Source organism: Anomaloglossus baeobatrachus, chromosome 1, assembly GCF_048569485.1.
Source record: "Anomaloglossus baeobatrachus isolate aAnoBae1 chromosome 1, aAnoBae1.hap1, whole genome shotgun sequence".
Lineage (NCBI taxonomy): Eukaryota > Metazoa > Chordata > Amphibia > Anura > Aromobatidae > Anomaloglossus > Anomaloglossus baeobatrachus.
Window position 1 is genome coordinate 153,410,991 of NC_134353.1, and position 14,171 is coordinate 153,425,161.

Consider the following 14,171-nt stretch of genomic DNA (forward strand, 5'->3'; position numbering starts at 1 on the left):
AACTTTAAAAGTAAGGCCTAGGATACACAGAGAGTAAGGCGGGCTTTGCACACTACGACATCGCAGGTGCGATGTCGGTGGGGTCAAATCGAAAGTGACGCACATCCGGCGTCACTTGCGATGTCGTAGTGTGTAAATCCTAGATGATACGATGAACGAGCACAAAATCGTCGTCATCGTATCATCGCTGCAGCCTCCGACATTTCCATAATGCCGGGGGAGCGACAGGTACGATGTAGTTCCTCGTTCCTGCGGCCGCACACATCGCTGTGTGTGAAGCCGCAGGAGCGAGGAACTTCACCTTACCTGCCTCCCGGCTGCAATGAGAAGGACGGAGGTGGGCGGGATGTTTACATCCTGCTCATCTCCGCCCCTCCACTTCAATTGGCCGCCTGCCGTGTGACGTCACTGTGACGCCGCACGGCCCGCCCCCTAAGGAAGGAGGCGGGTCGCCGGCCAGAGGGACGTCGCACGGCAGGTATGTGCGTGTAAAGCTGCCGTAGCGATAATAATCGCTACGGCAGCTTTCACTATATATCGAACGTGCGACGGGGGCGGGACTATCGCTGCAGCATCGGTAACACATTGTTACCGATGTTGCAACGTGCAAAGCCCGCCTAAAACAGAGTGAGTAGAATGCAATAACAAAAAAAACAACCCATTCCATCTGGACTTATGTTACTCTATGGGGTCGCTCCCATAAGCGTTTTCTTTCTCAGCCCTAATTGGACCGAGAAAACAATCGCAGCATGCTGCGGGTGGAATCTGATTCGTTTTCACTCGAACCCATACAAGTCTATGGGTGCGAGATAAGCATCGTACTGCACTCGCATTACACCGGAGTGCAGTGCGATATACACATCAGCTGATAAAGGCCCCGTCACACTAAGCAACATCGCTAGCAACATCGCTGCTAACGAACAACTTTTGTGACATAGCAGCGATGTTGCTAGTGATGTCGCTGTGTGTGACATCCAGCAACAACCTGGCCCCTGCTGTGAGGTCGTTGGTTGTTGCTGAATGTCCTGGGACATTTTTTAGTTGTTGCTGTCCCGCTGTGAAGCACAGATCGCTGTGTGTGACAGCAACAACTAAATGTGCAGGCAGCAGGAGCCGGCTTCTGCGGAGGCTGGTAACCACAGTAAACATCGGGTAACCAAGAAGCCCTGTCCTTGGTTACCCGATATTTACCTTTGTTACCAGCCTCTGCCGCTCTCACTGTCAGTGCCGGCTCCTGCTCTGTGCACATGTAGCTGCAGGACACATCGAGTTAATTAACCCGATGTGTGCTGCAACTAGGAGAGCAGGGAGCCAGCGCTCAGTGTGCGATGCTCCCTGCTCTGTGCACATTTAGCTGCAGCACACATCGGGTAATTAACCCGATGTGTGCTGTAACTAGGAGAGCAGGGAGCCAGCGCTCAGTGTGCGCTGCTCCCTGCTCTCTGCACATGTAGCTGCGTGCGCTGGTAACCAAGATAAATATCGGGTTGGTTACCCGATATTTACCTTAGTTACCAAGCGCAGCATCTTCCATGCGGCGCTGGGGGCTGGTCACTGGTTGCTGGTGAGCTCACCAGCAACTCGTGTAGCGACGCTCCAGCGATCCCTGCCAGGTCAGGTTGCTGGTGGGATTGCTGGAGCGTCGCAGTGTGACATCTCACCAGCAACCTCCTAGCAACTTACCAGCGATCCCTATCGTTGTTGGGATCGCTGGTAAGTTGTTTAGTGTGACTGGACCTAAATGGAGGAGATGGTGAGATCCCTCCCTCTCCTCAGCTGTGATCCAATCGCAGGATCGCAGCACAGTATAAGGACACTCGGCTCACACTCACAGCAGAGCGGAAGTTGGGGGTCATTAGCATAATGCATCTGATGCTATTGCATTGGATGCCATATGCTCGTGTGTCCTTACCTTAAGGCCTCTTTTACATGTCAGTGATTCTGGTATGTATGTGACTGTTTTAATATGTACTAGAATTACGGACATGCGCAGAACCAATAAAATCAATGGGTCTGCGCACACATCAGTGATTTTTCACTGACCGTGTCTCCGTGTGGGGTACATGCGTGTCCGTGTTTACGCACGGAGACAAGTCGGTTTTTTTCTGGCATGACTGATGTTCCACGGACCACACTATGGTGTGATTCGTGAAACACGTACCAGAAGAAGAAAGCGTATCTTTGCAATAAAAAGGTTTTTATACTCCCCTTCTCCAGTAATGCTGTGTTCCGCCGCTGCTTCCTCTGCTGCTTCCAAGCCAGCTAATTACTCTTATAAATATGCACTGCACTGCGACCCAGAAGTAGCAGCAGCAGTGACACAGCAGCAGCCGGATACAGCAGAGCAGGAGATTCAGCATCAGAGAGAGCAGGAGCGAGGACAGGTAAGTTTGGAATACCTGATCTCCATATGATATCACAGATCACGGATAGCACATGGAGAACACACATGTGCCATGAATCACGGCATACAGAGGGACATATGAATTTTTAACACGTCAGTGAAAACGTCTGTGTTTTTTGCTGACGTGTGACACAGGCCTAAAAGAACCTTTACTTATGATGCCAGAATATACACGGATTATCTCAGCACAGAAACATTGTTTTAAACACATCCAATTGTGGAAATTATATTATTCCAAGATCTATTGATTAAAATCAACTTTAAAATGAACTTTGTTTGTGTGGAGACCTCTTTAAAGGGAACCTGTCATCAGAAATTTGGCTTTCAACCTAAATGTTTCCTCCTCTGCAGCTCCTGGGCTGCATTCTAGCAAGGTTTCTATACTTTTTGTGCCCCCTTTTAAACCAAAATAAATACTTTATAAAACTGTTCCTTTCGGTTTGAAAATCTTGTAAATCGTCCATGGTGGCGGGCCGTCTGGCGTCCGTTGCTGTATCTTACGCCGTCCCCCATGCTCCAAATCATCCCTCAGAACGCCGCCCACTGCGCCCGAGGTCCCGTGCACGCCGGGACACCTGGTGACGTGGTCGCATGCACGAGATTATGGGCGGCGCTGTGATTGCATCGCAAGTGCCCGCCCATACTCTCGTGCCCGCCCTTTCCCCGCTGCCTCCAGCGTTCTGCGCCGGCCCGACGTCACCTCCTTCTCATCGTACCCTGCAGCAGGAAATAGATGGGAGGAGCGGAGCAGGCCACTACAGGAGAAGCGGAGGATATGAGCGACGTACAGAGGGGAGAGCGCGCCCACGAGAGTATGGGCGGGCACTTGCGATGCAATCACAGCACCGCCCATACTCTCATGTCTGCGACCACGTCACTAGGTGTCCTGGCGTGCACGGGACCTCGGGCGCAGTGGGCGGCGTCCTGAGGGATGATTTGGAGCATGGGGGACGGTGTAAGATACAGCAACGGACGCCAGAGAGCCCGCCCCCATGGATAATTTACAAGATTTTCAAACCGAAAGGTACAGTTTTATAAAGTATTTATTTTGGTTTAAAAGGGGGCACAAAAAGTATAGAAACCTTACTAGAATGCAGCCCAGGAGCTGCAGAGGGGGAAACATTTAGGTTGAAAGCCAAATTTCTGATGACAGGTTCCCTTTAAGGCCACGTGTGCACGTTTCCGCAGAGTTTTAAGCTGCAGCGTAACACTGTCAAAATGCATGCGTTCTGCTTCCCCTGCAAAGTCTATGAGAATCTGCAAAACCTAAAAAAAAATCTATGCAAAATCTGTGCGCACGTTGCTTTTTTGAATGCAGCGTTTTGAAAGTCAAAAATTTGACAAAATCTCTGCGTTTAAAAATACAGCATGTCACTTCTTTTGAGAGTTTTAGCAGCGTTCTACACCCATTGAAATCAATGAGTTGTTGGAAAACGCTACCAAAATGCTAAGCAGTGCGTATGCACTGCATTTTTGTTGCGATCCGCATGTTTATTTGACATAACAAACACAGGTCTTTCGGTCTCTCTCTCTGTCGATGTCGGTCTCTCCCTCCCACCCCCTCTCTCATACTCACCGATCACCAGCACGGCACTGCACGGCGTTCACACTGTGGCGGTTTCTCCTCTTGAAAATGCCGGCCGCTCATTATTCCATCTTGTATTCCCTGTTTCCCCCGCCCACCGGCGCCTATGATTGGTTGCAGTCAGATACACCCCCACGCTGAGTGACAGCTGTCTCAAGGCAAACCAATGACAGCTGCCATAAAATAAATAAATTATTTAAAAAAAAACAACGTGCGGTCCCCCCCAAAATGTTACCCAGCCAATATAAAGCCACGCAGCTGTGGGCTGGTATTCTCAGGATGGGGAGCGCCACGTTATGGGGAGCCCCTCATCCTAAAAATATCAGCCAGCAGCTGCCCGGAATAGCCGCATCCATTAGATGCGACAGTTCCGGGACGCTACCCGGCTATTCCCGTTGCCCTGGTGCGGTGGCAATCGGGGTAATAAGGAGTTAATGGCAGCCCATAGCTGCCACTAAGTCCTAGCTTAGTGATGGCAGGTGTCACTGAGACACCCAAACACAAACACCGAAAAATCCTTTATTTGAAATAAAAGACAAAACAACACCCTCTCTCACCACTTTATTAACTCCTCAAAAACACCTCCAGATCCGACGAAATCTACACAAGGTCCCACGACGCTTCCAGCTCTGCTACATCGGAAGCTGACAGTGAACGGCCATAGAGAAGGACCACTAGCTGTGAGCTCCACACAGCAACTGAAGTGATTAGCGCGATCAGCTGTGCTGTCACTGAGGTTACCCGCGGCCACCGCTCTCAGGTGGAGGGCTGCAGCTGTGGCCGCGGGTAGCCTGAGTGATGGCACCGCTAATCACGCAGCTCACTTCAGTCACTCAGGGGATTTGCGGTCACAGGTGAGTCCTTCACGTGTGACCGCAAATCAGGCTGCGACACAGAGAGAGAGAGAGAGACGCGCGATGTCAGTGAACTCGGGTGAACCTCTGACGTCACTGCTGCGGACTCCTGTGTCTATTCATCTGAGTTCATGACAGCACACAGAGACAGAGCTGCGGGATGACAATGAAGTCGGGTGAAGTTCATCTCCCTGCTGTGTCTGTGTCTGCTGTCAGCGGGCATGTAGCAGAGCTGAATTGCCGGGGGAACGCACTGACAAGAATGCATCCAAAACGCATGTAAAATGCATGCAAAATGCATCCAAAATACATGCATTTTGAATGCATTCTTTTTGTCAAAACGCAGTGTCAAGTCTGCCAGAGGGTGCGTTTTTTTCTGCACTGGTCAGGATGCAGTGTGCGCGCATGCCCTAACACAAGAATCATATGTGGACAGCCCCCTGAAATTCAATTTCAGGGCTCAATAGGTTACCATAGCACCTGTGGATCTGTTGAAGGCTCCGATTTTGGTACTCCTGTTACAGGCTGAACTTTATAGGATACTGTTATTTAAACTATATACTGTAGCACTATGGTATTGCATTAGCGTTTTTCTGCCGCACTGCCGGATCCAGCACAAGTACAGTACAGTTTAATACAGTTCACAGGCATTGCGGCAAGCGCCGGTCACATGCTCCAGTCACAAGACCGTATGTGACCGGAGCTTGCCAGTGAACTGTATTGAACTGTACTGCACTTGTTCCGGATCCGGCAGTGCGGCAGAAAAACACTGATGTGAAACCAGCGTAACAAGACAGGATCCACTCAGAACAGGCCTTGACATGGTCAACCAAAGAACTTCAGTGCATGTGCTCAGTGTCATATCCAGAGGTTTTCTTTTCAAAATAGACATATGAAAAGGAAAAAAAGGAAAAGAGGAAAATACTTCGACTACATCAACAAACACCAAAGAAGCACCAACTAACACAACAAATATTTCACCTGGGAATCCAAGCTCTGGAGCAATTCCCAAAATAATTAAAGACAAACGCCAACAAGGGAAGAAAAGAGGCTCAAGACAAAAAGAAAAGGATGCGTCAAAAAACAGAGATGCTGACTGGGATGCTTGGGCCATGGATTCAGATTCAGATTCTGGAAATGAACTTTCTTCTTCACTCAACAGTCCAGATAAACAAAGAGCACGCTTGGATGTCGAAAATAACCCACCTGATACCTCACCGATGGACTTAGGATATGTAAAAGAAAATGTTATTTTATCACAAGATATACTCTCACTCCAAAAATTCATTTCGGACTCACTTTCTAATTTCAGAATGTCAATTCAGTCGGACTTAGATCAACGGTTCAACGAAATGAGATCAACTTTCAATTCTATGTCCAAAAGAATTAAAAAAACAGAAACTGAAATCGATTCATTGAAAAAAGATACCAAAGTGGTCGCTATAGAGCAATTGAAAATGAAAGAAGAAATCAGAATTTTGAAACAAAAACTAACTGACCAAGAAGACAGGAATCGCATGAATAATTTTAAGGTTAGAGGCATTCCTGAAAATGTCAAAAATAACGAACTTTTGCAATATATCCAGAAACTACTGAAAACAACCTTGCCTAACATGTCAGAATTGGATTTGACTGTAGATAGGGTTCATAGGCTACCTAGACCAAAATTTATATCACAAGACACTCCGACGGATACCATTCTCAGGATACATTTCTATAAAACGAAAGAAAAACTATTTGAATACCTAAGACTTCACAAGAGTCTTCCTTCACCCTACAAGAATTTAAAGATTTTTTCGGATTTATCTAAAGAAACCATTCTACACAGGAAAAGTCTCAATAGTATCACTCAACTACTTAGACAGAACAACATTATCATATAGATGGGGATTTCCTACAAAGATCCTAATCCATCATCAAGGAAAGACTTTGTCTATCATCTCTGCGAAAGAAGGCGAGAAGATGCTGAAGGATCTTGGACTCGTTACAACTTGATTTATTATTTCTTCTCTAGGCTCATCAATTTAGTTGGACAATATTTAGGGTCCACCACCTGGATTTGAAGAACACTTCATTATCACTGGATTTGGATATCCACTCATAAAAGAGGTTGGAGTAAGACATTGGCTGTTGAACTTTACTCCCATCAGGAGTGATTCTTGAAATGGGTTTCATTTCATTTCCATATCAAGATCCTCCAGGAAGACTTTGGGACTTATGTTATACAGTTATGTTTTTCTTGTTTGTATTACTTGTGTTTAACCTTTTTCTTTCCATACAGGAACAAAATAATAGTTAAGTTATATGTTTATACGAATCTAATCTTTGGTTACCCCACACAACATTCTGAATTACCACCTTTTTCAATACTATTGCTAATGACACTTAATCTCTTGACATATAATGTCAGGGGACTAAACAGTCCAAGGAAGAGATTTGCGGTATGGAAATTCCTGAATGAATCAAAGGCGGATGTTGTAGGTCTCCAAGAGACAAAATTTAAAAAGTCCAAACCGCCTTCATTCAACCATAGACGTTTTCCCCACAAATATACTTCCTCAAATGAAAAAAAAAAGGCTGGAGTGGCTATTCTAATTAGAGATTCTGTAACCTTTGAACTTATTACTAAGGTATCTGATAATGCAGGTAGGTATTGCATAATAGTGTGCAAAATCAACAACACAATATATACATTTGTTAATGTATACGCACCAAATAGAGGCCAGATACACTTCCTTAATAAGTTGATGACTATTGTCAGAGAAGTTCAGAAGGGGGATTTGATTATTTTTGGTGATTTTAATATGGTACCAAATGGCATGCTAGATTCAACATCTAAAACAAGATATCTTTTACCTACATTAGATAATTGGCTTGAAGACGAAGAATTGTTTGATATGTTCTGGTGCTTAAATACGAGTTCAAGAGAGTATACGTATTATTCTGACTCCCATAAGACTTTTTCAAGAATAGACTTGGTTCTAACTACATTATTTATAATAAATAAATTTAAATCTGTAAGCATAGGTCAAAGAACCTGGTCTGACCATTCCCCTGTAAATTTTCAGATAGGTTCTGGAAAATTAGATAATAGTGATAGAATATGGAGGTGCAATTCGTATTTGCTTAGAAACCCAAAACATACTGCAGTAATTGAAGAAGCCCTTAAAAATTATTTCAAAGAAAATGACACAAACAATATCTCAATTAGCTCTCTTTGGAACGCACATAAAGCGGTCATAAGAGGGATAATGATACAAATTAACAGTAAAGATAAAAAGCAAAAATTGAAGAAATTCAAAGAAATTTCAGACAAAATTAGGGAAGCTGAACACATACAAATATTAAACCCATCAGATGCAAATCACTCCCACATTCTGAATCTGAGAATAGAACTAAATTCTTTACTAACCCAAGAGTACAAAAAAGTGACGTTAATAAACAAAACAAATTTTTACCATTCTAATAATAGACCCACAAAATTAATGATGAAAAGAATTAGGCAACAAAGAGTTAAAAGTAGAATACCAGCAATTAAAAATAAAGACAGTATCCTTTGTAAACATCCTAAAGATATTTCAAATTCCTTCGCCAGATACTACCACGATTTATATAACTTGAAAGATAACGATAACCTAATACAACCCACTGAAAAATCAATAAAGGATTTTCTAGATAAAATTGACCTTCCCAAAATTTCAAATAATGATTTAAAATCTTTAAATAAGCTATATAGAAAAGAAGAAGTTTTATTAGTCATCAAACAGCTTAAATTAGAGAAATCACCAGGTCCCGACGGGCTAAATAATGAATATTATAAAACATTTGGAGATATATTATCCCCATATCTGACCAGATTAATTAACTACTTATCTACAGAAGGACATATCCCAAAAGAGATGCTTACAGCTAATATTACTATTATCCCAAAAAATAAAGGTGATCCTCTAGACATGTCAAATTATAGGCCGATATCCTTGATTGACACAGATATGAAGTTAATCTCTAAGCTTATTGCAAACCGGCTTCAGAAAATTCTCCCTAATTTGATCCACTTGGATCAGGTGGGGTTTATTAAAGACAGGCAGTCATCTGATGCGACGCGTAAAATTTTGAACCTTGTGGATCTGGTTGAGAAAAATCAGGAGCCTTCTCTGCTCCTTTCATTGGATGCAGAGAAGGCTTTCGATAGGATCCATTGGGGTTACATGATAGCAACCTTGAAAAAATTTGGATTTAATGGTCAGATATTAAAATTAATATTAGAAATTTATTCCCAACCCACTGCAAAAATCTACGTCAATAACTTCCTCTCTAGTAATTTTTCTGTAAGCAATGGAACCAGACAGGGCTGCCCACTGTCTCCTTTATTATTTGCCTTAATGATGGAACCCCTAGCTGAAAAAATTAAAGTAAGAGAAAATATAAAAGGTATTTCCACAAATCACAAACAGTATAAAATCACACTATATGCTGACGATGTAATTCTTAGTATAACTGACCCACTAGAGTCACTTGGAAATACAATTAATATTCTGGATGATTTCTCAGCCGTATCATATTATAAAATCAATTATTCTAAGTCCCAAATTTTGGGTTATAACATAGACCCTGATTTAAAAGATTGTATTCAGAAGGAATTTGCCTTCAAGTGGGAAACTGAAAAATTGAAATATTTAGGGATATACATTACAAACCCAACCAAAAACCCCATTATTAAACAACATCCAAAATGAATTGAAAAATTTAAAGATGACTGAAGTTTCATGGATGGGAAAGGTCATATCATATAAATCTCTTATTTTGCCGAAAATTCTATACCTATTCCGATGTTTAACAACAACAATTCCTAAGCACTGGATCCAGAAACTACAATCTCAGTTATCACAATTCATCTGGCAAAATAAGAAACCTAGAATTTCCCAAAACATTTTATGTAAACATAAGAGGAATGGAGGCCTAGGTTTACCGAATATTTACGCTTATTATTTAACTAGTCTCATTAAACAGACCCAAAATAGTCTAATTACAGAATTTAAAAAAAGTTGGGTACATATAGAAAAACATTATAATCGAAACATTCCCAAATCAGATATCATTTTGGCCAAACTTTTAAACACACAAAAAACATTAACTAAATTTCAAACAAGTAAAGCAGAACTATGGGCATGGAAATCACTATTAAAAACATTGATGAAAGTTAATGTACCTTTGGAGGATATTAAATGTTGCCCAATTGAAACAATACAAATTCTGACTCCCAAAATGAACATAATAAAATGGAAACAATACAACATAAACAATTTTCTCGACCTAATAGAAAATAACAAAATCTTGCCCTTCAAAAACATACAAAATAAATTCAACATCCCAAATAAAGAGAAAAAAATTTGGTACCGTATAGAAAATTTTCTTACAAACAAAAAACCTAGATTTCAGCTTCCTAAACCCCTAATAAATTTATTGAATAATCCATTAAACCAAATTATTTGGAAAACCAGTAATATATATTCCTTGCTAAATGAAGATTATGAATTTGAGAAAAAGCTAAACCTAAATAATTGGGAGAAAGATTTGCACAAGGAATTCCCTATAAGTACATGGAAACAAGCTCTGGAAACAACTTATGCAACTGCAACCTGTGCTTCTCTTCAGGAGACATATTATAAAGTGTATTCCAGATGGTACTATACCCCTCTAAAGTTGTGCAAGTTTTCTGCTGAAAACTCACCACTATGTTGGAGAGGTTGCGGGAAAAATGGATCCTTTATCCACATTTTCTGGGGATGTCCTTTACTTAAACCCTTATGGAAGAAAGTCAGAGACCTCTTAAAGCAATTGACTACAAAAGATATAAATCTTACTCCAGAATTGGTTATTCTTTCCATAGGGTTAGAAGAATATGAGAAAAAGTATAGATACATTGTCTGTCACATTTTCTTAGTTATTAAGAATTTATTAGCAGCCAACTGGAGAGAAGAAAGAATCCCATCTATTTCAGAAGTTACGGACAGGGTTTCAGCTCATAATTTATATGAGTATAATATTGCGTTAAAAGAAAAAAACTATCAGAGATATAAAATAAGATGGTCTCTTTGGTCCCAGAAATACATGCCAAACCTTGTTTTGAATTAGTTCCTTGACATTATCTAAATAATATAAATGTAATATGTTATTTCCGAATGTGTTTATATACTGTGCTAAATGAATATAAGAGTTTATAATCTTGCTTGACTTTGAAACTTAACGAATTACCTCAACGTCTTCCTCCTTCCCTTTCTCCTCCCCCTTTATATTCCCTAACTCCTTCCATTCCCACTTCCCCTCCAATACCCCTTCCCATCCACTTTTAGCCTACCCTTTCTTCCCTTCCTCTTTCCCTTCTTTGTTATTTCAACAATATTTTTAAGAATGCATTTTAAATACTTCAATTACCCCCTCCCCTGTTATTGTAAACCCCTTAAAATTTAATAAAGTATACAAAATAGACATATGAGTGCTGCCAGCATTGCTTCAGAGGTTAAAGGGGTGGTGGTGGGGGGTGTCAGCCTGTCAGTGCTCGCATACCTCGCACTCTGCATCAAATTGGTCTGGATGGCTGTTCTCCCAGAAGAAAGCATCTTCTACAGATGATGCACAAAAAAAGCCTGCAAAAAGTTTACTGAAGATAAACAGACTAAAGGGGGCTTTACACGCTACGATATCGTTAATGTTTTATTGTCGGGGTCACGTCGTTAGTGACGCACATCCGGCGTCATTAACGGTTTCACAGCGTGTAACACTTACCATCGACCTTAAACGTCCTCCAAAGTGGTGAAAATCGTTCACCATGGAGAGGTCGTCCTAAAACCAAAAATTGTTAATGGTTGTTTATAGATGTTGTTCCTCGTTCCTGCGGCAGCACACATCGCTGTGTGTGACACCGCAGGAGCGAGGAACCTCACCTTACCTGCGTCCCGCCCGCAATGAGGAAGGAAGGAGGTGGGCAGGATGTTCGTCCCGCTCATCTCCGCCCCTCCGCTTTGATTGGCCTGCCACTTAGTGACGTCGTGGTGACGTTGCCGTGACGGCGAACGCACCTCCCCCTTGAGGGAGGGATTGTTCGGCAGTCACAGCAACGCCGCCAACCAGGTAAGCGCGTGTGACGCTGCCGTAGCGATAATGTTCGCTGCGGCAGCGATCACACGATATCACATGCACGAAGGGGGCGGGTGCTTTGGTGTACGATATCACTAGCAATTGCTAGAAATATTGTAGCATGTAAAGCCCGCTTAAGGGCATGGATTACTGGAACCATGTACTGTGGTCTGATGAGATAAAGATAAACTTATTTGGTTCAAATCGTGTCAAGTGTGTGTGGTGGTAACCAGATAAGGAGTACAAAGATAAATGTCTCTTGCCTACAGTTAAGCATGGTGGTATTCTAGTGGTAACCTGTGAGGTTCTAGTGAGCTCCATACCGAAGAGCGTTAAGGCAGTGCTTGAAAATATTGGTGGCCCACAATATGTTTATTTAAGAGGGCACATCAAATTTACACTGTTAGGCTATGTGCCCACGCTGCGGAAAATTCGTGGAATTTGCCGCGATATTTTCACGGAAATTCTGCAGATTTCTCAAAAATCCGCAGTACAGCAAGTCCCCAGCCATTTGTTTGGCATTTTGGAAGTGCTGTGCCCATGCTGCATTTTTTTCCACAGCGGAAATAGTGCGGATTCCCTAAGGAAAAATCTGCAGCATGTCAATTATTCCTGCGGATTTTTCCGCGCGATCCTATACTTACTTGCCTTGATTGAAGACACCAGAGTCACTTCCGGTGCAGAGGAGCGCAGTGGAGCCAGGAGCGGGCAGCAGGAGGTGGGCGGGGCCTGCACGAGCTCCGGTCATGTGACAGCTGGAGCTAGTTCAGGCCCGCCCACCTTCTCCTGCAAAGTGCAGACAGAGACGGGCGGAAAGTGAAGTGTTGCGTGATAGAGGTAAGTATGAACTCCCCGATCACTCCAGTACTTGTTCTGCATTGAGGATGCAGTGCCAAAGCCATGGTACTGTATCCTCAATGCAGAATGCCCACAGCATATCTGCAGGACATTCCGCAATACATCCCCACAGCACAAAACAGACAAAGGTGTGCTGCGGTTTTCTGGGAGCTCTTGCGGAATGTCCTGCGGATGTATCCGCAGGACACTTTCCCCAGTGGGCACATAGCCTTGTACAAGCTGTTCACTAACTAATTTACATTGCATCAAAATGTCATATCTTCAGTGAGGTCCCATGAAAAGATAATAAAATACAGTGCCTTGCAAAAGTATTCGGCTCCCTTGAATTTTTCAACCTTTTTCCACATTTCAGGCTGCAAACATAAAGATAAAAATGTTAATGTTATAGTGAAGAATCAACAACTAGTGGGACTCAATTGTGAAGTTGAACGAAATTTATTGCTTATTTTAAACTTTTTAAAAAAATAAATAACTGAAAATTGGGGCGTGCAATATTATTTGGCCCCTTTAAGTTAATACTTTGTAGCGCCACCTTTTGCTGCGATTACAGCTGCAAGTCTATCAGTTTTGCACATCGAGAGACTGAGATTCCTGCCTGTTCTTCCTTTGCAAACAGCTGGAGCTGAGTGAGGTTGGATGGAGAGCGTTTGTGAACAGCAGTTTTCAGCTCTTTCCACAGATTCTCGATTGGATTCAGGTCTGGACTTTGACTTGGCCATTCTAACATCTGGATACGTTTATTTGTGAACCATTCCATTGTAGATTTTGCTTTATGTTTGGGATCATTGTCTTGTTGGAAGACAAATCTCCGTCCCAGTCTCAGGTCTTTTACAGACTCCAACAGGTTTGCTTCACGAATGGTCCTGTATTTGGCTCCATCCATCTTCCCATCAATTTTAACCATCTTCCCTGTCCATGCTGAAGAAAAGCAGGCCCAAACCATGATGCTGCCACCACCATGTTTGACAGTGGGGATGGTGTGTTCAGGGTAATGAGCTTTGTTGCTTTTACACCAAACATATCGTTTGGCATTGTGCCCAAGTAGTTCAATTTTGGTTTCATCTGACCAAAGCACCTTCTTCCACTTGTTCCACAAGGCCAGATTTGTGCAGTGTACAACTGATTGTTGTTCTATGGACAGTGTAACGCCTGCCTGAATCAACAAACTCAGGTGGGATGTAATGGGTAGACTAGAGGGAAGCCACTCACCAAGCAGGACCCCCAGAACCCTGAAACCCTTTAACCCCCATACAGGGATTTGGAATTACACAGGGCCCTGGAGATCACTACCTGTGGAAGGCTGCAGTCCGATGAGAGTAGTCGTCAGGCAGGG